The sequence below is a fragment of the Heterocephalus glaber genome, unplaced genomic scaffold (assembly GCF_053883595.1).
Source record: "Heterocephalus glaber isolate CG9 unplaced genomic scaffold, H.glaber_assembly_v1.0 deba00000546, whole genome shotgun sequence".
Classification (NCBI taxonomy): domain Eukaryota; kingdom Metazoa; phylum Chordata; class Mammalia; order Rodentia; family Bathyergidae; genus Heterocephalus; species Heterocephalus glaber.
In genome coordinates, this window is record NW_028258147.1 from 34,950,638 (window position 1) to 34,976,638 (window position 26,001).

The 26,001-nt window shown below is 38.4% G+C and overlaps 1 protein-coding gene across 4 annotated transcripts in view; it reads right to left on the reverse strand.

The window, feature by feature from the left end:
* Nucleotides 1-721: 721 nt before the first annotated feature.
* Cdk14 (cyclin dependent kinase 14) overlaps nt 722-26,001 on the reverse strand; it is a 617,491-nt gene continuing 592,211 nt past the window's right edge. For all 4 annotated transcript variants that reach the window (XM_021242623.2, XM_087204731.1, XM_087204728.1 and 1 more), the window contains one exon: nt 722-4,156. The gene's annotated coding sequence lies outside the window, so the exon portion shown is untranslated. The remainder of the gene's footprint in view (nt 4,157-26,001) is intronic.

Sequence of the window (26,001 nt, forward strand, 5' to 3'; positions counted from 1 at the left end):
CCAGGGGAAAGCCAGGGTTGCTAGATCTTCTTAACCTGGAATGTAAGCTTGTAAGCAACTTCAAATCAATAGCCTGCTCACGAACTGATGACTATTCTTGGTAGAATCATATTCACAACTGGTCAAATCATGGGGGTTTGTTTGGGACTATGACAGTTCCTATAGGAAGGTGACGATGGCAAAGGGACCCACCTGGTAAGCTGACACTGTCAATCAAATGTGGGCTCCCAACATGCCCTGCTTATCAGGTTGTAGGCACCCCAAGATGGTGTTCAGGGAAGTATGCTCAACTCAGTAAAGAACAGTAGTGCTTCTGCAGAACATTGCACTGAAGCTTTGATCTGTATTCAGAAGAGAGTAAGCTACTCATATCATTTTAGAATCCAATATATATGGAGAGAGAGGGGCCAATAAGAGATAAAAAATTGTCATGAAACAAAACCAGATATACTCCAGATATATCTGAGATGGGCAGAACATGTGGTGACTATCAGCAAGGAGACAGAACTTCTTTTGCAAGGCTCTACCTACCTAAATTTAGCATATCAAATCAAGGAAAGGGGAGGACTTACAAGACTCCTGTAACTCACTCCTTTCCACAGACCGTATAGTCTATTCTTTCACTCTTTAAGAAAGACTGGGTCAGAATTTTAAGGCAATGTTTCTCTGATATGTTATATGGTCTTATTGGGCATTCATGAAAGAGATGTACCAAGATGAATGGAGATTCTGCTATACTTTATTCCATATCATGTTACAAGAAAACAATAGTGACAGTAGACAAACCATTACATCCTTCATAATACAGACGAATTACAATTGGTAACAAATATGCAATATGTATTATTCCATTCTCCTTACTGTGTGTCATTTTGAAGTACAATAGTTTTTAAATGATGCTAGCACATTTCTTAGGTGCCATCCCCATTAGAAAGTGCACATTTCAGTGCATCATACAAAAGACAGAGAGAGGAGAGGGAGGGAGGTAGAGAGAAAGTAGGAGAGGGAGATGGAGAGGGAGGAAGATGGAGAGAGGGAGGGAAGGAGGGAGGGAGGGAGAGAGGGGCAGAGAGAGAGAGAGAGAGAGAGAGAGAGAGAGAGAGAGAGAGAGAGAGAGAGAGAGAGTGTTAAAATTCCACTCCCAAACAGAGAATGTAGATTTTGTATGTGCCTCTATAATATGCCCTTGAGCGGTGGGAAGATGAATAATAGTGAATTGCTTATTTGAGATTTAAAATTTTTATTTTGTTGTATAAGAAAATTGCAAGGCAGGAACATACAGTTTTCTCTGCCTATAAGCCAGTAAAGGAGATGGAAGTTCTGCGCAATTATGCAGCATACTCCTATGTATAGGGGGCAGGCAACAATCTACCCCAGTATGTACAGCCTAAACATCCTCTTATATAACAAAAGATTACAAACCCCGTAATAGTGACAGATGAATATCTTATATGGATGCATACTTAGGGTACTGATTACACTGGCTGTCATGAACACACCGAGGAAAGGATCCTAAGAGGCCTTGCTTCCTCTGCAAGCCTGAGGGTTCCCTGGAAATTTTTCTAACTGTTCCTGGGAGGCAGAAATAACTTCACACCCTTCTATCTCGGATGGCAGGACCTCCTTCCCTGCCCCTGCCATATGCTTTCTACTTTTTGCTGAGCACTGCAAACACATTGATCTTATGTCCCGTATATGTTATGATTTTACCTACCTTCATGAAAACAAAAGTCCTAAATCTCCTTTCAGAATACTATGTGCAGAGATGTAGTATGGATACAATCACTGTGTATTTGTACTATTCTTACTGGCTGTCTGAATTCAAGCTATTCCTTCATATAAAAATAATCTTCCAACACATTCCAGTGCTTTCTCAAAAGTATAATAAATCTGTTAATGAACACGGTCTTACTGATTTTCATGATGGCCCTCTGAGAGGGCAGGAGAAAAAAGTAGGGGAGAGAGAATGTGACTACAAATGGGAGAGGAAAAGAAACCAAACTTTGAATTTGCTGCATAAATGGCAAGGAAAACCTTGTAGCCTTCTGAGAGGCATGTCTCTGTAACAAGACACATTCCCTCCCACTGAGTAGTAGTATGCTTTACTTCCTAGGAGAAGCTGTCTATGACAAGGCATTGATCTCTAATCACCCCCACGTTCCTAATTGAAGCCTTTTAGCATTAAATATTTTCAAACTTTCAAGTTAGACATTTTATTAAATAATAAGATTTAATCACCAAGCTCTTGATTTAAACTTAGTGAAATACAAAGATTATGCTTTTCTCCCAAATGAATAATTCCAAACAAATCACAGGGAAGGCTGCTTTTGATTACATGTAAAGTTTTCTCCCCATATTTACTCTAAGAAATCCTAATGTAAGATACTTTAAATCAAAATATCTCTGAAGACTTCAAGGGAGTTGGAATGTATGAAAGATAAATGAAAAGTATTTCTAGGTAACAAACAGTAAACATTCTTAGCTGTGTGTCTTTTACTATCTTTAAAATCAATTAGTAAGTAATGTCTTGGTTGGTATTTACTGTGAATGCTGAATCTGGATAGGATGGGTATGATCTTACCATGATCCACTAACCCTGCTCCAGGGACAGTATCAGTGGAAGTTGAGGAATTTGAGGTCCACTTCATAGGTGTATTGGGTTTGGCAATAGAAAAGCTTTTCCCTCACCCCACTCTCAGAAAGCCCTTGTCAAAATGGATCACAATTCCTAGTCTTGATCCTAAAACAGTGTGACATATTTCAAGCTATCAATCTCTCCTTCTTTCTAATAGGAAAATGTAAAACAATGTGCACAAAGATATTACCATGAGAACTTCTGTCCTGGGGAGCTAAGTTCATGCAGTAGATGAAGTTTCCTAACTGCTCCTTGGCCTCAGTATTTCTGGGATTCAGCAGCAAGGGTGCCCTACTGGAGCCAGCACCAGGCAGCTCCTCTGTATACTGAAGCACTAGGCATCCTCAATCAGCTTCATTCTCCAAGGTGTCTCAACTTCTTAAATGGGAAGCTGGGCTTTTCTTTTTTCCCTGTTTGCATCTTTACAGCAAGATTCTTCTATTGTTTGCAAAACCTGCATTTGAACAGTTATTCCAGGAGACTGTTGAAGTCAGGTACCCAATCGTGCCTTCCAGTCAGCTTGGAATGTTGTTTAAAAATGTAATTCCAGACGATGCTTTGCTGTCACTGAGCAAACTTCTAACTCTGGGTGACTTTGTAATTTGCTTTTGAAGCATAAATCAGCCAGGACTGCTTTTGGGAGTCATACAGAAATACAATCTTTTGCACCCAAGTTTTAAACATTCTATTCCTCACTCTTCTCCATTTAGAACATACAAAATGTAACAGAGTAGACAGAAAAAAAAATAAGGCGATGACAAGATCCAGACCACACATAAAAAGTTATCTCAGTTTCCAGAGGTTGAAAAAACAAGCAATTAGTACCTGTCCATGTTCTTTCTGCTTGGTACTTATTTCTTTACTTCCAACCTGCTCAAACAACAGTTGTGCTATGTAGCTTGAAAATTCTAAGCAGATCCTGATATCCTATATAAATATGTGTTGATTTCCAAGAAAAAAAAAACAACACTTTTGCAAATGTCCTTAAAGGTGAGTGACAGGTAGGGCCCATACTTTGGGACCAGGCTGTGGATAGAGAACAGCAGTTTACTTTAGTGAAAAATATCCTTCCTGGTGGTAGGAAAATGTGTGCTGCTCGCAAAGAAAACACACGTTGTTTTATGCCGCTGGGTGGCTTTCAAGTAGAGACATTACTGAAGTGTGAACACCAAATGTGTTGTCTTAATGTATTTAAGACATGGCTGGTGAAAGCATTAAAACCTTTACAGAGACGCTGTGCTGCAGAGGGAAATCAAAATCAAACACGAAAGACTGAAAAGAATACATGCCATGTATCAGTAAGCAAAGCTTAATCTTCACATAGTTCTTGGAAATCACAAGGTATCCAAATGCGTGCAAGGTTTTAAATAAATTGCAGGGAAAACAGGGTCTTGCCAGGTTCAATTTTCTTGTAAGTGAAATCCACCACAGGGAGTGAAAGGAAACTGGTCCAAGATTCCCTTTGCTTTATTGGCCACTTCATTAATGTTTTTTTCTTCCCAGAACGATGACAACTTAATCCTAGAAGGAGGAAAAGAGAAAACTGTTATATATAAAAAAACTTACATCAATTTCCCTAAATTACATTAGACATCAAAATTGGTCACACCGAAGTGAGCTCACTGGTATTCTCCACACCACTCCAAGCACGTCTATTTGAGGTAGAAGAGTTACCTTAACCAATAACAACTCTTATAATATGATAAACAAGTTTCCCAACTGCATTTTCTTCCTGTAAAATAATTTAAGTCCATGAATTCAAGTGGTCTCATTTCCTCTTAGATTATTTAAAGAAAAAGAAACTCAGCACATTTTCTTCCTCAACTCATTAGTAGTAATACTGGTCTTAATTAAATGCCTGTAGCAGCATACAGACCATTAAAAAGATGTATCATTGTGTTCATTTTTTATGAGCATGAAATAGAAAAATGGATCACCAACGTGCTTTAAAAAAACAGCTGTCTATAATACCTTGGTTACTTATTATCAGTTATTTTAGTCTCCACAGAATAAAAATTGTTCAGTATAACTGGAATTGGCAGGCCCTTTCCAACATCCAGCACAGTACTGTACACTTCCAATGATGTCTATCTAAAATTTGGTAACTACTTACAGGTGCATGATTCTAGCAGAAAGAAGGAAGGTTCCCTCTGCATGCCTCTACCTTTTTCATAGCCCTTAAGCATCTTCACTGAACCTCTAGGATGGGAAAAGGATGCCTGGTCAGGTAACATGTGGGACTTCCAGGTTCAAGTCCTGAAGCTGAAGGAGTTGATCCATCAGCTCCACACATACTGGAACCCATTCATCAACTAAGTTTAGAAGCTTTTTCCTACTCTTTAGAGCACGGCCAGGACTGTTGTCCACCTTCACAGGGCCATACTGTCATCCTCCTGACACAGAGGGAACCTTGGATAGAACCTGTTATCACAGGTTCTGGCCCTTTTTCTTTGGAGACTTCACAGTGTAGCTGTTCTGCAGTTGTCTCCCACAGGCTGTAGTACCAAGCACATCACCCTATGTGGTACGACCTAGCAAAATCTTTTTTAAAAAATTTTTATTTTATTGGTACATCTTAGGTATACAATATAATGACATTCATCATTGGAAGTTTTCACCTTTACATAATGTCTCTTGGTTCTTACTTTTCTCCCTTCCCCTGCCCTCCCTTCAACCCCTCCATTCCTCCCTGTTTATAAAGACTTTGTTTCCATTTTTTCATATTAATTCCATTCTCTTCTTTCCTTTCCCCTACCCCTCCCACTTGCCCTTTTCCTTTGTCCCTTTTCTTCCTATTTCACATTACCTATTATACCTTTTAGTCCTTATTTACACTTTCAGTTTCTCACACTGGAGAAACTATTCGGTATTTACACATATGTGTCCTATTTATTTCACTGAAGAGTATGGCCTCAATGTGCATCCATTTGGCAATAAATGTCTCTAATTTCTCATTTTTGATGGCTGAGTAGTGTTCCACTTTATAAAAAAACCACATTTTCTTTATCCAGTCTCCAGTTGAGGGGCATTTGGGCTGCTTCCAAGTTTTAGCTATTACAAATTGTGCTGCTATGAACATGGGTGCACATATATCACTGTGGCATGGTTCTTTTAATTCTCTGGGGAAGATACCCAGCAGGGGAATAGCTGGGTCAAATGGGACTTCCAATCCTACTTCTTTGAGGTATTGCCATACTGATTTCCACAGTGGTTGCACCAGTCTACACTCCCACCTGCAGTGGAGCAGGGTTCCTTTTGCCCCACAGCCCCGCCAGCATTTGTTATTGGTTGATTTCATGATAGCAGCCATTCCTTCTGGAGCGTGGTGGAATCTCAGTGGTGTTTTCATTTGCATCTCTCGAATGAACAGTGATGTTGAACAGTTTTCATATGTTTATTTTCTGTTTCTACTTCTTTGTCTGAGAAATGTCTGTTCTTTTCAAATGCTCATTTTTGGATTGGGTCTTTAAATTTGGGAGGTTTGATTTTTTTAAGTTCTTTTAAAATTCTAGATAGTAGACCTTTGTCTGTGGGACAGCAGGTGAAGATTTTTTCCCACATTGTGGGTTGTCTCTTCACACTGCTGGTGGTTTCTCTTGCTGTGCAGAAGCTTTTTAGTAAGAAGAGATCCCACTTGTTGATTGCTTGTGCTAGCTCATGGGTAGGTGAGGTTTTGTTCATAAAATCTTTTCCTACACCAATGTCTTCAAGGGTTCTACCTAACCTCTGTTCTAGCCAATTCAGCATTTCTATTTTAATATTTAGATCTTTAATCCATTTTGATTTTAGTTTAGTGCATGGCGAGAGATATAGGTGTAGTTTTAATCTTTGTCAAGTTGAAAGCCAATTTTTCCAGCACCATTTATTAAAGAGGCTATCTTTCCTCCAGTGAGGGTGTTTGGCTCTTTTGTCGAAGATGAGATGGCTGAGTGTGTCTGGCATTGTTTCTGCATCTTCTAATCTGTTCCTAGCAAAATCTTGACTGAGAGCAAAAATTTCCACTTTTATAAACAAGGAATAATCAAAATATATAGTGAATGTTTAAATAAAAAATTATTACAGTAAAAGACACACTGCCACGGGTTCCCCTCATTATCCCCCCCTCATACTGAGCACACTTATCCCATACTTCCTGCCATTTTCTGAAGCAGTTCTGAGTCTTCTTTCACGAGATGTGATGAAAAATACAGTGAATGCTGTTGCCACAGGCCACCTGATAGGAAGGCAGGCTTGTTAAAACATTACAGCATGTTCTCATCCACCTTATTCAGCACGCCTGTCGTCGTGCAGCTTCTGCCTCTCCCCCAAAACCAAAATGACCATAAATGGCAGATGCTTTGAATCAAGGGAGCCATGACAGTGCAGGTAAAGATACAGAAGTGGAATTCCAGAACTGTTTCAGAAAGTGGCAAGAACCACTGGATAAGGGCATTTGATGTGAGGGGAGTATTCTGAGGGGCATTAATGACAACGTGTCATTTACTGTTATTACAGTAAATTTTAAAAATTGTTTAACATTCGCTGTATTTTTTGAGCACACCAGGTACATTTAAAAACCTTTAACATAGCGTCTTCCCTACCCTTTATTCATCTCTTCCATTTACTATGATGTTTTTTTCAGAATGTTCACCTTCTATTTGCTTTTTAAAATTGAGGTCAAATTCATATAACATGAAATTAACAGTTTCAAAGTGTTTAATTTAATGGCGTTTAGTGCATTTTGCAGTGTTGGACAGCCACCATCTCCAGTTCCAAAGCATTTTCATCATCCCCAAAGGAGACTCCATGCTCTTTAGGCTGTCATTTTCCATTCTTCCCTTGCACCATCTCCAGGCAAACACTCATCATTTTTTCGTTTCTGTGGATTTACCTACTGTGGATATTTCATATAAATGGAGTCATACAATATTTGACCTGTTGTGTCTGGTTGCTTTCACTTAGCATAATTTTTTGAAGTTCATGCATGTTGTAGTATGTAAGTATGTAACAGTACTTCATTATTGTATATGGCAGAATATTGTATTTTGTTTATCCACTCATCAATTAATGTGTATTTGGGCTGTGTCACCTTTGGTATTGTGAATGTGCTGCAGTGAACACTCACGTACAAGTGTTTCTTGCAATATGTGTTTCCAGTTCTTTTGGGTACACATGTAGGAGTAGAATTTCTGGCTTATATGGAATTTCTCTACATTTAACTTTTTGAATAACTGTTTTCTACAGTAGCTTGCACCATTTTATATTCCTGCCAGCAGTGTAGAAGGGTTCCAGTTTCTCTACATCCTTGCCAGCTCTTGCTGTTTTCTGTTATTATTTTTCCCTGCTTGTTTTAAAATTATAGCCATGGTAGTGTGGTGAAGTGTTCTGCATTTCATTTCCACAGGTTTGCATTTCCCTATGACTAGTGATAGTGAACATCTTTTCACATATTTATTTGCCATATGAATATCTTTTGTGGAGAAATATTTCAAAATTGGGTTTTCTTTTCATTGATCAGTTCTAGTTCTTTATGCATTCTGGAGATTAATCCCTTATCTCAGGTCGATTATCTGTGAATATTTTCTCTTATTCCATGGATGGACTTTTCATTCTGTTGAGCATGTCCTTTGATGCACAGAAGTTTGAAATTTAATGAAGTGTAATTTACACATTTCTTTCTTTTGTTGCTTGTACTTTTGGTACAACTCTATTGTGAAATCCAAGGTTATAAAGATCATAAGTCTTACAATTTTACCCCTTACATTGAGATCTTTGGTCCATTTTGAGTTAATTTTTGTACATGGTAAGAGATAGTGATAACCTGCTATTCTTAATCGTTCTCTGTCCTCTGTAACTAGGCCAAGTGTAAGTAAAGTCCTCATAAGTTTCCGGGGGAGACCTGGGGATGGGTGGATGCCACACATCAGTGCTTGCCCACATAGAATTTCAATCACATTTGTCCACAGCGGTCTTCATCCAAACTCCAAACCCACTACCGACTTTGGGATTTTTATTAACTAGATGATAGAAATATCCTTTTTACCCATGTAAGATTCCAGCTCTGCCAGGAGGCCTAGCTACTCCAGACAAGGATGCTATGGGGTTTTCTTGGCATCTACTTGCCTAGGCATGAAGTTCCTATGACTACAAGCACGTGATACAGTCTTTGCTTGGCTCTCCTCCCCTCTACCTCTTTAATCAACAGAATGGAAACCTGGCACCCAAGCTGACTTCCTGACTTTATTCCTCCTGAGCCACTTCCTCTCAGGAAGCAAGTCAGGGTGCAGGAGGTATTACTATGTTCTATACTAAGCTTGTTTCTGTTGACCAATGTGTCCCCTTGAGGAGAGCTTAGATTGGTTTCAAGCAATCAGTAATTCTTGAACGAACAGGAAGAGGAAAAGGTAGGATCTGAAAACTCGAGAATGCAAACAGTCTCAGATTAGAGTTCCCTTATGGCACACTGACTGAGGGGAAACCCTATGCCTGTTCTCTCACTTGTTGCTGGAATGGTTGGTACAAAACTCCTATTTCAGCAACAACACCGTGCTGGGGATAGAGCAGTGTATCATCCACAGATACACCACGAGTCAGGAATGATGGGTAGGGTTAACTCCTTTCTGCAGACCAAAACAATTTTTTTAATACTCCATGATATTCTAATTGAAAGGAAAGATTTGATTTCTAATACATTTGATTTTATATAACAATAAACTATGTTGTCACCATAGTCAACAGCCTGTTACTATCCTATTGGGTTCATCTAAGACTTTTTTAGTCACTGATGGGTGTTTACCCTTCCCTTTGCACTGACTGTTTGAGTGTAATCTCTAGGAGAATCAACTGTACCTAATCTAGGGTGTAAGAATAATTGGATAATACCTAATAAGAGTAATTGGATAATAAATGGTGAATGCAGTGAATATGATAAATTCATACTTAGGTTTAGATTCTGAAGTTCAGTGGAAGAAGCCAATAAAAAGAAAATATAGGAGATGTGGTGCCCCCACCCTGCCTGCTGCTGTTCACCAAAGCATAGGATGTCCCTTCCCCTGCCTTGAGCGGCATCAGTTTTGATTTTTCAAAAAGGGCATTTAAGGTAGGTCAGTTTACTGGTAGAAAAAAGTTAAAAATTTAAATATAATCATGCATTTGAAGGGCGGGGTTTAGGTAGAAGGAAAGAAGGTATACTTCTATCATAGGGAAGTAAAATACAATGTCTTGTAAATCTTTCCCTTACATTTGATTGACAAAATATACTGGATGTCCATTACAGATGAACAGTGAATATGAATTACAAGCTCAAAATGTGCACATTTGCTCACAGGTATATAAATCATAAGATTAATGGATGCTTTTTAAAATCTTGCTTTCAGCTTTTACAATACTTTCTTTTGAAATGAATTGTTTTAAATAAGAAATTGGTTTCAATTGATAAAATCTTTATTCAGAAATATCTACATAGAGCTTCTCAGCTATAAATATTAATTAATTGGATCGCTGGTACCCATAATGCAACTTTGTTCTGACCCATGTGCCCTATGAACTAGATATTTTTTGGATTCAATTTTCTTAAAACCAACTGTCAGCATCATGTGATGGAGGAGATGAAAAATGAAAATGAGCAGTCCCGCTGTGCAGGTGGGTGACCTGTGGGAGAGAGTCTGCCTGGTAGGATTTTTACACAAACCATCAGACACAGACCAATTGATTAGATCATCTCATACCCGCCACCAACTAGGCTCAAGAGACTAATTAGAGAGAGTACTGCCTGCGCAGGCACCCCATTGACACCTAATTTGCTCAGCCAAAGCCTTTGGGGAAAATGTATTATCTCTGCAGCTGCACTTCATGCATTTCTGATTCGAGGCATAAGCAAGGAGTGCTTCATCATTCTTTTGAGCAAACTGAATGTACAAGCCCTTAAGTGCTAAATGCAAGCAAACAGACCAAATTAGAAACGGGCCAGTCTCTTTCTAATTCCCTCTGTGCTCCCTGATAAACCTTTGTGTGTGCACCCCCACCCCCACATGCACACAGTTTACATGCCAGAGGGAGGGACAACACAGCCCGGACCCGGCTCAGGGTGTTGCGATCAGATGGTCTGTTTCGCACTGCCCTATTTACCCTCTCGAAGGTTCTGTGTTTGTTTTATTGTGTTTTTTTCTGCTCACTGCCCCTCCTCAAAGTGTTCTCTTTTTTTAAGTACAGGAAGATTCTGGCACATTTTTTGCTCCTCTAAGCTTCACTGGAGAGAAGTGATTATTTTGGTTCCAAATTAAAACAACTGTAGGTTTTCCTTTCATCGCTTAAATTGTGAACAGGATATTCTCCAGGATGTATGTGAGGCTACAGGGTAATCCACTCATTTCTATTTCAGAGACTGCTTTGTAAAGAAGTCCCTCCCTAACAGAGAAGGGGAAAACACTGAAACTTAACAGAAGGGAAGCTACCTCACAGCAAAAAATACAGGACAGAATCATAAAAGCATTAGGTTCTCTTCGAGAAAAAAGAATACCATTTGACCAAGTTTAGCTGTGTTTCTAACCTAGAGTAAAACTAATTTCAACTTTCTTGTCAAATGTAGAGCCCAAAATACTGGTACACAGAGACATTTAAAGATAAGGACAGAATTAATTACATGCTTTAGAGGAAATAAAATTAAACAATCCAAGTAATATGGAAAAATTAGGGTGGCTTTGTGCTAAACCTAGAGGAAATAGGGAATAGATTTCCATAATGCTGAAATAAGAGAAACATAACCGGAACAGGGGTTTCCAGCGTGGTGATCTTCAGTGAACGCACTGAGTTTATGCTTGTCCCCCTACATGCTGGATGCAAAAGTTCAACCATATATACAGGTAAATTATAATTCTGCTTTGAAATTTTTTGTATTTACCCTGTCTACTCTTAAGAATTCAATGAAGAATTTTAAAAAATCATTTTAGCCATTTGTTTTTAAAGCCGGCATTCAAAATTGAACGTATTTGGGTATCCAGTCAGTCAATGGATTCCAGGGGCCATTAGCATACATTTCTTTCTGAAGATATGTGAAGAGGGGTAGTGGGGGAATGTTTGAAAATGGTTAGAAAACCAGGGCCTTTACCAAAACGAGTAACTGTCTGTCACCTCTTCTGATTTTGTAGAGGCCAAAGTCCAGAAGGTTTCTCTTCTCTTAAGTTATCACGTCAACAAGATTTCATGTGAAAAATGTTTAGAAAAACAAACCACCCTATAAGGCCCTGCCACTTTGAGGTGTTTTGGTTAAAATACTAAGAAAAACAAACAAAATAAATCTTTATAGTACTTCATCTGCAAGTACAGTTTGCTCTTGTAGAACATTTAAGCCCACAAATAAGTTGTCAAACCCTAAGCACCTAGGCAAGCACAAATATCCAAACATATACACATGTGTGACCATATATGTATATGCACACATATCCACATACACAGATATCCACACTCTATCCCCATTTGCCTCTATACAACACATATCAACTTTCATACTGTAGATTTTATACCAATGTTGGACTCAAAATTGTAAGTTTTAGATTTCATAACAAATTCAGAAATCTGGGGGCAGTTTAATTTACTAATTTTGTAAATGATATTAGGTTATGATTAAACTAGAAATACAGGTCTTCTTTCAGTATCCCAAATCTGCATTTTCCAGTTTCTCTGGCATTGGACTAAAGCTCTGTGTATGTGTGTGTATGTGTAGGGGCTAGTATGAAACAAGAGGAAGTAGAAAATTAGTTAAAACTACTTTTATAACTTATTTCTGATTTATTACAATTATCTTTTCCCTTCCAGACGAGAACACATCCTTGAGACTAGCAGGCAAGATAATATTAATTAAAATGAACACAGAGATAAATAGGCTTTGTTTTAAGCTTAACAGAAGGTCCATCATCCAAAATAGCCCAAATCCTTTAAGTTGAAAGCTATTTGGTAACATCCACATGGATGCACAATGTACTAATTGGAGCAACTGCACATTTTTGAGCTTCATGCCAAAGTGGTTATTTTAATTAAAAATTTGACGGCAAAGCTGAAAGTCTAACATTTCAAAACAAAGCATTACTCACAGGAGGAGATGGACTTAACATATCATTTTAATAATCATCATTATCAATGAACAGTTATTGAAATCTTCATTAAAGAGCAAGCGTTATAGGATGTGTAATTAGCCCTGACTGAAAAGAATGCTGTATTCTAATAGTGTGACTGTTTATTAAATCAGATTTATGCAAATGTAAAATACTGGTCATATTTTAGATACGTATGGACAGGAGGATGGAAACCCTGGGACTACTTCGTGCCTCCGTGAACACCGAAAGGGTACAGGGAAATTCCTGGTCTAGGTCTTCTCTGAGCCAGAGGCATACTGAATAGTTCTTTACTTTTTATTTTATTTTTATTTTTACTGAATAGTTCTTTAAAAAATCGTATGTATACGATTTTTGTTAAAAATTATACATATATTGAACATATTTATATATGTATGAAATATATTTACATATGTATAAAACAGGTTTAAAATAGGTGATGAAATAATTTTAATAATATATAACCTTTAAAAAACTACCCAGCCATAAAGAATAAGAAATTAGAGACATTTATAGCTAAATGGATGCACATTGAGGCCATCCTCATCCTCTTTTTTTTTTCTTTTTGGTGCCAGAGATGGAACTCAGATCCTTCCGCTTGCGCAGCAGGCGGCGAAACCACTGAGCCAAATCCCCGGCCCGAGGCGATACTCTTACGTGAAATAAATAGGACACACATGTAAATACTGAAGTTTTTCTGGTGTGAGAAACTGAAAGTGTAAACGAGGATCAAAACGTAAACAGATACTGTGAAATAGGAAGAAATGGTCCAAAGGGGAAGGGGAAGTGGGAGGAGTAGTAGGGGAAAGGAGAGAAGGGAGTGAAATTAATAGGAGAAAATGAAAAAATGGAAACAAAGTCTTTGTAAATAGGGAGGGGTGGAGGGATTGAAGGGAGGGCAGAGGAATGGGGGAAAAAATAAGAAGATATATCATGTAAAGGTACAAATTCCCAATGATGAATCTCTCATCATATTGTATACCTAAAATGTACCAATAAAATTAATTAAAAATATCAAATATATAAAAATATGTATAAAAATGTGAACTTTGAAATAGCTCACTGAATTGTTTTAATTGCAAAGTTAATAGAAAAGCCTTCCCCAAAGGTGCCTTATTCTTTGTCCGGATTTCCTATCATCTGAAGCTTTATTTGCTCAGTGTATCTTTACAAGCAACTGGCTCCCAAGTGTCTGTAAGTTAATTAAAAAGATTCTGACCCTTTCACCCTCTTTTCGGATTACAGTCTCGCTAAACTATATTTAAATAAAATAAATATAAAGTCATGTAACTAAGCAGTGTGTGTATTTCTTTACAACTTAAAACACACACACACACACAAATCTCATATAAGTACTTCTAAGTATTTAGCAGTGAGAGACATGAAAGTTCACGCTGAACTTTAATTAAAAGATTTGAGAGGATATGTCTCTACCTTGGGCAAGTTATTTTTTCCCAAATTAAAACTTGTCAACATCATTGTCCAGAGGTGAAGCACATTCAATGTTCATGTGTAGGGTTTTGAATTCAGTATATATGATCACATACAATTTTGAACCTGTTTTTTTGTGAGTTATCTACGGAGAAACTTGCAAAGCTAAAACATTCATTTCTGCAGCATAATTAGATCATATTTAATTGGTTAACAGAGAATAATGTCAGCATAAAGCAGAAGTCATATTGATTCATGGGAGTTTTTTTTTTTTAAGAGTAGGAAAAATTTATTGAGAGAAAGAAAGCTTCTGTCTAAGAGACACAGAAGGGGGCCCAGAAAGGGGGTTACCCACCCACCCCACGATTCAAAGATGTTTTATACAGCAAAGCCACGTGGTGAGGTGGGTACAAAGTGGGACAAAACTATAATGCCCAATAGAAATTTAAAAGGTGGGCATGAGGTGGGACAAAACCATGACCAACCAATAAGATTACAAGTACAGTCACCCAGGTAATATTGATTAAGTGGGGGTCAAATGGGGGAGCAAGTCGTGTAGCAAGCATACAAGGATTTTCAGTAAGGGTAGGGGTCAGGGATATTTCCTGGAGAGGCTGGGTTAAGACCCTGACCCCCATCCAGGTGACTGATACCTATTTAGAATATCAATCACTGCTATTTATCCTCAGGGGAAGCATAAGGGTGTGTAGTTTCTCTCCTTTTACAATTCTGGCCTTCAGTGAATGTGTCTTGATTGATCTCCATGTTGGCTCCTTGACTGTCCTCCACATTGGTTCCTCCTGGGCTGGCCCTGTCTAACTGCCTACAAGATACCTAATTAAGTTACTTATCTACAATATTACCCCCTCTGAAGAAGTACCCCTAACTGCTGTGAGGGGGCAAAGGGCGAAGACTGCTCTGGCTACTTCCAACTGAAGAGGGTCATAGTTGTGCTCAGCAGTCAGAGTTACTCTCCAGAGAGTCTATCTAAAGGCCCTTGACAGGTGCCAGGCATTGTCATCTTGGTAGCTGTGTAGCTTTGAGTCTGGAGGAGACAAAGCCAAAGAAACAGTTAACACATGGACCAAATTATAAGGTCAGCAGGACTGCTATGAATATAGCCAACGAGGGTTTCCATTGGGAGGAACTAGAAATAGCCTCACACAAAGAGGATAAGAAGGTCCAGGGGACTTCAGAATCCAACTTAGAAGTCATATTGCATAGTTTAGCAGTTACAGTTGAGTTGTTTACAAGGTCGATCTGGTGGATCCTGATAAAAGAATTCTAGCACATTTGTCATTGGTTCCAGTTGTATGACTGCTTCCAGTTGTATGATGCTAAATTTGGGGGTACCCAGTTACAGCAACCATGTGTGCGATACATACACACAGTTGCACCCAGGCTGAGAGGCATATGGTACTGTGCATCTCCCCATTACCCTGTTCTCCTATCTGCTTGTTTGGTTACTGGCTCTGCCTTCGAAATAACTATTTATTTGCAACTCTCCTGGTCCTCAAGCATTTTGCCTTTTCACCCAAAATTCAGTAGCTTCAACCTTTACATCAAGCTTCTTTCACTGATAAACTGTTTTGACATAGTATTTTTATTAGTTTTTGCTGTCTTTGTGTGTTTGAGTGCTGTGTTATCAAATTGAATACATTCAAAATGGTCTTGTCTTTACTGTCTTTTTCCATAAGCCCTGCAGTTCTTAATCATAGTATTTTGCTGATCACAGGTAGGAACATGGATTATCTCACAGGGTAGCAGAAACGTCTACTGTTGTGAGAACACATTCTGACACTGTCACAAAGTGACACTGTGGACACTACTCTAGGACATAATTTCCATCTGGAAACATCTGCAGATAGTGAAGCAGGTCCATGAAGTCCATACTAAAGGCTATGGATGCTGGACAGCCAGCTAAGCTCCCCACGAACCAACTGTTTCACAACTGTGTCAAAGGCCAACTCCGTCAAGGACAAATCACCCAGTAGGTAAGACTACCTACATGTAAAGTCCTTTGGTATGTATGCCCCACAAAATGACAGTTGGTCATTTTGAAGTATTTTGATATTAGTTATCCCATCATTAGTTACTACATTTCTATGATATCCATAAAAATTCTAGAAGATGTAATTATAGAACATAGATATCATTATGAGAAATAGATGCTAGCCTTTTGTGCTCATGTGGCAATTCCTTCTACCCAAAGTACACTCCCATTTATTCTAACGAAAGTGTCTAAAAATAGGACCATGACTTTTTATTAGTATATGTTTTTAATACATAATAATTATATTCATCATGGGAAACTGATACATATCACAGTAATTCTTAGTTCCCTTTTCCTCCACTACCTCCAAGACCTTAGACTTTTAGAAGAGAATAACTTTTATAAACTGGATTTTTATAAGTTCTAATCTTTTTAGTCGCTGATTCCATGTCTTGGAATACTAGCAGAGGAAAATCTATTGCAGGTTTAAATACCCACAGTATAACAATAGGATCCATAACCTTTATAGGAACCAAGGTGACCAACAGTCTTAGTTTACCCCAAGAGGATTCCTAGGGTATAGGATTCAGGGTTTTAAAACTGGGGAAACCAGAATGAGCAGGAAACCCCAACAGGAACAACAGGACTTATACGTATATGGTGACTTTCAAGTTTATGATGAAAGCAGACATCAAGGTTGGCACTTTATTATACGAACTGCAACAAAAAATATACCAATTCCTCAATTTCAAAATGTGAGCCACAAAAGTATTTCAAATGTGAAACACCAGAGGGCAAAAGTTCAATGATAAGAAGATGGGAAACGATAAGCAGCCTTCTCTCCTCCCAATTCCCAGAGTAGGCTGGGATTTTTCATGTATCTCCTTGAAAGAGTCACACTCTTGGCTCTGCAGTTTTGAGTTTCCTTTCTGCTTTTTACTGAAGTTATATTGAATCATATTCTCCTCGAATGAAAAGTCCAGACCATCAACTTGTTGTTCACCACCACTTTTAGATGCACTTTCAAATCAGTCTATTTAAGTTCACACATGCCTGTACAAGGTGGCATGGAGTTGGCCAAGGCCACCATTCTGAGCTGGCCAAGGAGTGCCAAAGTTGCACAGATCACTGCAGGACACAAGCCTGTATAAGCAGTTGTGGAGGAATAGCACTATCAGTATCCTCCCCATATCAATTCCGGAAACATTTACTAAGCCATCTATTTAATTTTTTTTTTCTAAGCACAGTGTTTAGGGAGGAAGAAGAAGATAATAACAGAGCTTTTAAAACAAGGTCCCAGTGGTGTTCTGAAATTATCTTGAACTGTTCTGACTGTTGAATCTCAAAATATTCATAAATTTTGCAAGCCAGCTGTAAACACAGCCACCCTTGACATCAGCCATTGTAGGGGTGTTTATATTATAGGACACACACAGGATTTCTCTGCTTTCTGAAGAGCCAAGTATTCAACATTGATCAGTGCATTCTTTGGAGGGGAAGATGGCCAGGAGAAAAAATTACCTCTAAATCAAAATGGAAAGTGGAAATTGTATCCTAGAGGTGCCAACACAGTGGAGAAAAACCAGGCTTTGAAAGGTAATTAAAGCTTATTGTCTAGAAAGGGAGGAAGATGGTCACCTCACCTAGGCAAGGGCTCTGGGAAGAGGCAAATGTCCAAGGCTGTGGCATGTCTGAGTGTCAGGACACAGATGGAGATGGATGCAGAGAAGCTGGAGTTAGGTGAGTGTGACAGAGGGGTGGGTTTCAGATGCCATGCTTTGGACTTTATTTTGTATGTAGTGGGGAGGTTCTGGAGGATTTGAGCAGGGGAGTACAGGTTCCATCCCAGCAAAAGTTATTTTTATTTTTCAGTATTGAGGCTTGAACCCAGAGCCTTTGCAATGAGCTGCTCCTGCAGCCCTTTTTAATTTTTGTATTGAGACAGTGTCTCCTAAGTCTCCTAGGCTGGGCTCAAACTTATGATCGTTCTGCCTCAGCCTCACAGAGAGCTGGAATTATAGGCATGCACCACCATGCCTGGCCATACTTTTCACATATATTAATTCTAAGCCACTGCTGTGAAGGTGGTGGGTAAATAGATGTCTTCTCTAGGATGTCATCAGATCAAATAACCTAGCAGTTTCTTTAAATGACTGCTGCAATGGCTCAGAGTACCAGGCTTTGTAACATTTAATGTTGAAACAGTTTATTCCACCCATGAGAAATATTCAGTTAGGGAGGAATGATGACATAGAAACAAAGCCTCTTCCCAAGGATTATACATTTAAAAACATAGCCCCCAGGGATAATTTGGACATTTTCGTACACCTGAAAGATGCCTTAGGTACCTGGTAAATGGTTTGTTCACTTGTGTCTTACATTTGTCTATGCAGTTAAAAGGAAAGAATATGCAAGAATAATTCCAACCTTTGTTGTCCTTTATAATTCAAACATGGTTTGCTGTTTCTGATTAACACACAGCCTCAGACAGACTTCCAATTGCAGTGTTTGGAGTTCTAAAATACTGCCAACCTTTTAAAGAGCCCCTGCACATTAGAAAACATCCATATGACTGTGTCACTTGTATTGATTCACTGTTTGCATGTCTGGGACTAGGACTTTCTGCTCATTAAAAATGTGCAGTGGTGATGTCTGCCAAGAGCTCAGTGGCTCAGTGGCAGAGCAAAGAACAGTGGCTGCAGGTTGGGGTCAACTGCTCACTTGCAATGGCCACAGGGTAGGAGAATGCAGTGAGAGCAGCCAGCACACCCCAGGCTCAGGGGATTAGGAGATTCTTCATGCTTTTTTACTGTGCACTTGTGACAGACTAAAACAAAAGCACCAACTGAGTTAACTGAAGTGAGCTGTTTTGGTGAGAAGCCGAGCAATGCTCTTTTGCCTTGACCCAAACCAGAGTCCCACAACCACTGTGGTGAGTCAAGAATGTAACATCTTCTCTTCCACACCTGCAAGTGGGGAGCACAGCCCAGAAAGATCTTATTTCCTCTTCACATGGGTGTTAAAGAATAAAGTCATGTCTTGTCTGGACTGTGCTGTTTGTTTTCCAGTCTGTTGGCATTAAAACCATACCCTAGGCACCTATTACATCTCATGACTCTCTAAAGGCCTTTTCTAAAGTTCTGATGTTGCAATACTGGTGTCATTTGGAATTAGAACACAACCAAAATCTAGTGACTTAGCTGTTTCATGTTATCATGGAGAAAAATAAAATCCCACCATGGCTCCATTTAAACATAACAATTACAGTGTATACTGTGGAGAGAACACACATTGAAAATCTCAGCCCAATGCACTCCAACAAGCTGTTTTGGTTTTGTTCCCTTTGCATTTTTTAGGTTCAGCTGCTCTGCATAAGATGTCATGCACGATGAGCCTGGGTCTGAAATGCTGAAGTGAAAAAGCTCTTTTGTTTTTAAATTACTAACCTTGCAAGCTCCCTTGCTAGAGTTTATGTAATTCTCCTAATTGGTTATTGAGTATTGTGTTCCAGATAGGGCATGAAACACTTTTGCTTGGATTAGCAAGATAGAACTAAGTTTGTCTCTTTCAGCACTTCCTTATTAAAAGAAATCAGGTTGATTCTATCAGGTTGATTTTTAGGGACTGATATATGTCTGGTGAAACGTAAAGAAAAACACAGTAACTTTTTCCTGAGTTCTCTGGGTGTGGTCCCTGGTATGTAGTATGGTTAGGACTGTCAGCACATGAGAGATGGGAGATTCAGATAATATACCACATATCTGAACCAGATAGAAGGGAATGGCTCTGATCAATTCTATGTGTCATCAAACAAAGAAATATCTAAAGAGGCTTAGAAAACAGTTAATGGCTAGAACAGCTTTGCATTAGAAGAACCGCCAGACAAAACTTCAAACACTATTGAACCTGACATATTACGTAATCATGGTCAAAATTTGGAGGGTTCTCTTCCTAAATATTATACATATGCTGCAATAATCTCTTTTGGTCATAAATTCTTTGCAATTAAAAATCAAACTATGTAATGTACTTCTATGTATTCAAGAACTGCCTTCAAATTGAATCAATAAAAATGTAAATTAGGAAACCAACTTCTGCTCCCTCCTTCCCACTTGTTTATTGTGTTACCTATGGTTGTATCAAACCTGGATGCTATGATCACATATTTTCTAATGTTTTATTAATTTTTCAAACACAGAAAAATGAAAGGATTACAAAATAAACAACCATGTCCCTGCTACATAGACTGTACAGTTAACATTTTGGAATATTTGCTTTTAACATACCTATCCATCTTCCTTCTATCTATTCTATGGTTTTAATGCATTTCAAAATAAGTCGTAGATACATGTACACTTTATCCCTAAACATGTATGTCATTAACTAAAGTACATTATAGGATAAAATTTACTTACAGTAAAATGCACAACTTTTGTGTGCACTATTTGACTAGTTTTTAATGGTGTTACAGAGGATTGTGGCATTGCTATATGGATGCAAAGACTAGTTTTAGTTCAGAATCTGAGCAGAATACGATTTTTCCTTACTGAAAACATTCCCTAATGTCACCACTCTTTCCCACTGTCATCAAACCCTGAGCGGGCAAAACTGTGATAAATGCTAGAGGTGGCAGGAGACGGGCTCAGGGGACCCAGATTGTAGTTAATTCTTCAACTTCTTGAGTCACTGTCAAACTTGAGAACCAGAGGAACATCAGAAAACTCTCTCTAGAAAATGACATGTATTTAGCTACATGTATATTTTTTTCATTCAATTTCAGTTGGTTCACAGACCTGCATTCCATCAATAGATCCAGGGAACCAAGGTCAAGAACCTCTGGATTAACATGTCAGAATGCTGAAGCATCAAACAGCATTTATATCTTCTAGCCATCCATTTAGATTACATTGCAAAGGAAATACCATCCATGAAAATTAAGCCCTTGAAGGAAGGTATTTTTAAACAAAGGCACAATCTAGGGACATCCATGTTAAGGGGTGATCAGGCTGATGTAATCTCCTAAACATTCTCTATATGATAAAAATGTCAGGAAACAAACTAAAGACCAACCAAGAATCTCAGCGCATGCATTTCCTTTACAAGATGTGAAACCTGGAACATTTTATTTGATGAAGGCAACAGCCAACAGAAGGACAGACATGGGCAGTGTGGATCCCCGTTTTGATGACCCTGAGGTTTGATGAGCTGAGTAGAAAACTCTTTTCCCCCATGTATAACCTCTCACTCTCCTTCTTTTTCTGTTAATGTCATTATCAGTACCAATATTAATGCATGATGAAAGAGAAATAGAAATTAATTCTGTAGTTGCAATTTTTACTAATGACATTAACAATCATTTATTCAGTAGTTTATCTTTATTATTTTATTGATGTTAAAATAGAAAATAATTGTGAGGGCTTCTCATACCCTGAAGTCTTATTTAGATAGGAACATCAGCCAAGAACCTGCCACCATTCTGAATATGGCCGCCCAGACTCTCCCTCTTAGAAAGCACTGGAGACACAACTAATTTGAGGAGCTGGGGAGAATTTATTGTGTCTCTGGCCCTCACAGCAACCTTTTAAGGCAGATATATTTATTCTGTCTTATGAGTTGAGGAAGCTGAAGCTCAGAAATACAAGTTGCAGCAGTGCTTCCCATTGTAGACTTTCAGAAGATCAACTCATAGTTTGCAATCTGCTTCTCACAGACTGATCTGGCTTCCAGGTTCTTTCTTTGGTTTTGTCATTTCAGAGCTGTGGCAAACTTGAACACGACTTGGAAGGAAGCTTGGAATTTTGATGATTCTGGCTCATGTTCACCTCCCTGGTTAACGCTTATCTACCTCTGTACCTTATTTATTCCAGGTGCATGAGTGACTTTTCCTTTCCCTGCCAGGAGACAGGTACCTGTAGTTTCATGGTGTCTCTCTGTGAGTTGGCTTGGGAGCAGCAAGACCCCAAGGACTGCATTCCTTCAGGAGCCAGATAAGAAGAGGACAATGTGGAGATGGGTATAAATCACAGTTTCTCCATCATTTCAGTCAGCATAAGGGTGCCACAGCAACCACACCTCACTGTCCCTCGAACTTATTCTTTCCTGCTGGTTTGGGTTCAAAGTTTGCACAGAATTGCTTCAGTTCTGATTCACAATTTAAAATTTTTTATTATTGATTTTTTTTTTTGGCACTGGGAATCTAACTCGGGTCCTTGTCCTTGCAAGGCAGGCCGCAGAACCACTGAGCTAAATCCCCAGCCCCTTTATTATTAATTTTATTGGTACATTTTAGGTATACAATATAATGACATTCATCATTGGAGATTTGCACCTTTACATAATCTCTCTTGGTTCTTATTTTTCCCCCTTCCCCTGCCCTCCCTTCCACCCCTCCATCCCCCCTTTACAAAGACTTTGTTTCACAATTTAAAATTTATACCACTTAATTTTATACCGCTCTTTCCTTTGAACATTAACTAAAGAAACCCTGTTTCAAAGACAGAGGACCTATAACTTCTTGATCACAAATGTCAAAAGACCATTCTTCATTTCTTCTCCTTGAAGCTTTGCTTCCTCTTTATTTGTCCCTCCCTCAAAAATCCTCCTCTTCCTTCTTTCATACATCCCCAGCATTTAAACATCAGTTTGTGATATTTTGAAACATACTCTGTAGAGTAATTCTAAATATATAAATATAAGACTCTCAGCATCTGTACAATTCAAGTAATTACGCCAAAGTAGAAGTTTAAGGAAAAACTGGTGTTGACATTGTCATCTGACTTCTTTTAAATAGTAAGGGAGGGTCCTTTACTTTGAAGCACCAAGAAAACAAGACACTCTTTGGAGGTCCTGAGGAGACAGAGCACTTAGCCATTTCTGTGTTAGTGGTTTGTGAAGCCTGGTGGCCACTGTGTTACCAACCCTCAACTGGTAAGTGATCTTCCATGATGAAGAAGCACCAGGAGCCGTGAAAGGCACACGCTGCATCTTCAGACTGATGGTGAGACCAGACACCAGCAGCAATACCAGGATCTCAGCAAAAAGGTGACGCAGAAAGGCTTTGAGGTAACCTATGTGGGGCAGACATCCTACATCCAATGTGCAGAGGGGACTGAGGATGTCATGTAGGCTGATTCAGATGGCCTGAACGTTCCTATGAACCTCTAGGCACACTGAGCCCCACTCATTCTCTGGGACACAGTCCCACCCCTCGGTTCGTTTACTTAAGTCTTTGGGCTGTGCTCCTTTTCTACCAATCCCCCTTTTGAGTACCTAGACTTTTTTTTTTTTCCTTCTGGGATCAATGAAAAATAACAAAGGGTGACTTTTCACTCTTCCCTAGAAAAGCTTTACATTATCTCTAATGTTTGCTAACATTTCTGTGGTCATCATTAATGCCAGTCACTAATTTCCAGCTCTCTGCTTTCAGGACCCTGGTGGACCACTTTCTGACTCTCTTGGAAGTTAAGAATAGACATATCACCTGCTCTGACCAACGAAATGTGTGCTTGGGTGTGGCTGCTTTAAGGGACAGTATTCTTTTTGGAAAATCTCTTTCCTCTGCCACGGGGACTGAGGAGGCACTTTGTGGAGATGGAGTCAGTGTTAGCTCATGTCCCTGAGTGAACAGTGAATGAGCAGAGCCCTCCAACAACTCTTAAGTAGTGCAGGAAATAAACATATATTATATTGAGCCACAGCAAAACCTAGCCTATCCTGAATGACACAGTACCCAACATGTCTAACTTCAGATCATAAATCCTTGGACAAAAACTGCAATTTAGGGATGCTTATGAATCACTTCTAGTGATATAGTTGTTTATTCCATATTTCAGTGAGGGACACAAAGGGTGAATCAACAATACCCATAATTTACTTGAGACCTCACAGATAGTAAGCAGTAAATCTGGAACTTACCTAGATTTTATTACTTCAAATTACACACTCTATTTCCATTTGGTTTTGATGGCAGTTAACTCTTACATTAAGTGAACAAGAGAGAAGACTGATTTTGTTTTGTTTTGTTTTTTTTGGTACTGGGGATCAAACTCACAACCTTGAGCTTGCAAGGCAGGCACAGTGCCACTGAGCTACATCCCTGCCCTGAGAAGACTGATTTTTATAAAACAATAGAACAGAATTTGATAAGGTAATTATAAAAATACCACAAGCTATACTCAAGAAAGTCAATACTTTTATGTTAAAAAATGAATAGTAGTACTGGATGTATCTGCCAAGCTTTACAACATATTATTTTTTGCTGTGTTTCTTCTTTTTAGCAATAGAAAAGTTTAGATACCTGGTGAGAAAAACTGAGATTCTACTCTCAAGTTGGGCAAGTCAAACTTGATATAATTTGAATCTGAGTAAAATTCAAGTAATAATATTCCTTGAAATTAAAAGTGTAAAATGTCATATCAAAAGGGGTCTATACAGATAAATGCCAACTACTAATAGTAAAGAGATCAAGATTTTCTGCAGAGTGGGAACTTAAAAGTTATGTTAGATATTTTTATGTGGTTTTTGAATATTTTCCAATACTAATGCATTTATTGATTATTTGTGTAGTTAGCATACACACAAAATATGACAAAACACTACTGACTTCACGAGTATGAACTGTTAAGATGTAAGCTGGCAACTGGAGAGAGGAAAGTAAGCATAGCTGATCAGTATTATTTGGTAGCTGGCCAAAAGTAAGCAATGTTTAATGTTTTGCTAAATATACTTACACTTAAGAGAAAATTGTTTGGAAAGGAAAGAAATCAAGTATGTTTCATGCTTCACATTGCCTATCCAAATTGAATTATTTTGTGATATTTTGTAATTATATATATTTAAGGAATTAAAGAGGAACTGAAATGTGGAGGAAAAAGGATATTATATTTATGTAGAAAATAATCATGAATGTCAAATGTTGCTCAACTTCTTCAATCATTAACATTTAAGACACATGTATGAAGAACTACATAACTTTAGGCACTTTGATTATTATAAACATTAAAGGTAAACACTTCAAATTTAACATGATTTTATTTACACAAAGAAAACTAGGTTTGAATGTCAATTCTAAACTGATCAACAATTATATAACACCATGTGATGATGCACTGTTGCTCCACCACTACCACACCTTATTTTGAGATATGATGTTATTTAGGAACGGAATTATTTTCTTAATCAAATGATTAGTTTCTCTATAGCCATAGTTTTTAATAAGCACCAAGACAAAAGATTTGAACATGGTAATCTTAATTTAAAACCTTAGAAGCAGGTGGCAGAACCACTGAGCTTAATCCCCAACCCCCCCCCCCTTTTTTTTGACACCAGGGATTGAACCCTGGACCTTGCGCTTGAGAAACTGGAAGTGTAAATAAGGACTAAAAGGTATAATAGATAATGTGAAATAGGAAGAAAAAGGGCCAAAGGGGAGGTGGGAGGGGTAGGGGAAAGGAAAGAAGGGAATGGAATTGATATGAGAAAATGAAAAAATGGAAACAAAGTCTTTGTAAATAGGGAGGAATGAAGGGGTTGAAGGGAGGGCAGGGGAAGGGGGAAAAATACGAACCAAGAGAGACTATGTAAAGGTGCAAATTCTCAATGATGAATGTCATTATATTGTATACCTAAAATGTATCAATAAACTTAATTTTAAAAAACCTTAGAGTTTCTGAAATGAACATGTCAGTGGCATTTAAAAACATCTATGTATGCATGTATGTATCGATCTATCTATCCAACATCTATCTATCTAATCTCTCTACCGATCTATCTGATCTACGTATTTATTTACATACATACTACATTTTGGTCCTGAGCTTCTGCCTCTTAGCTGGTGAACTCAGAATCCAGGGGAA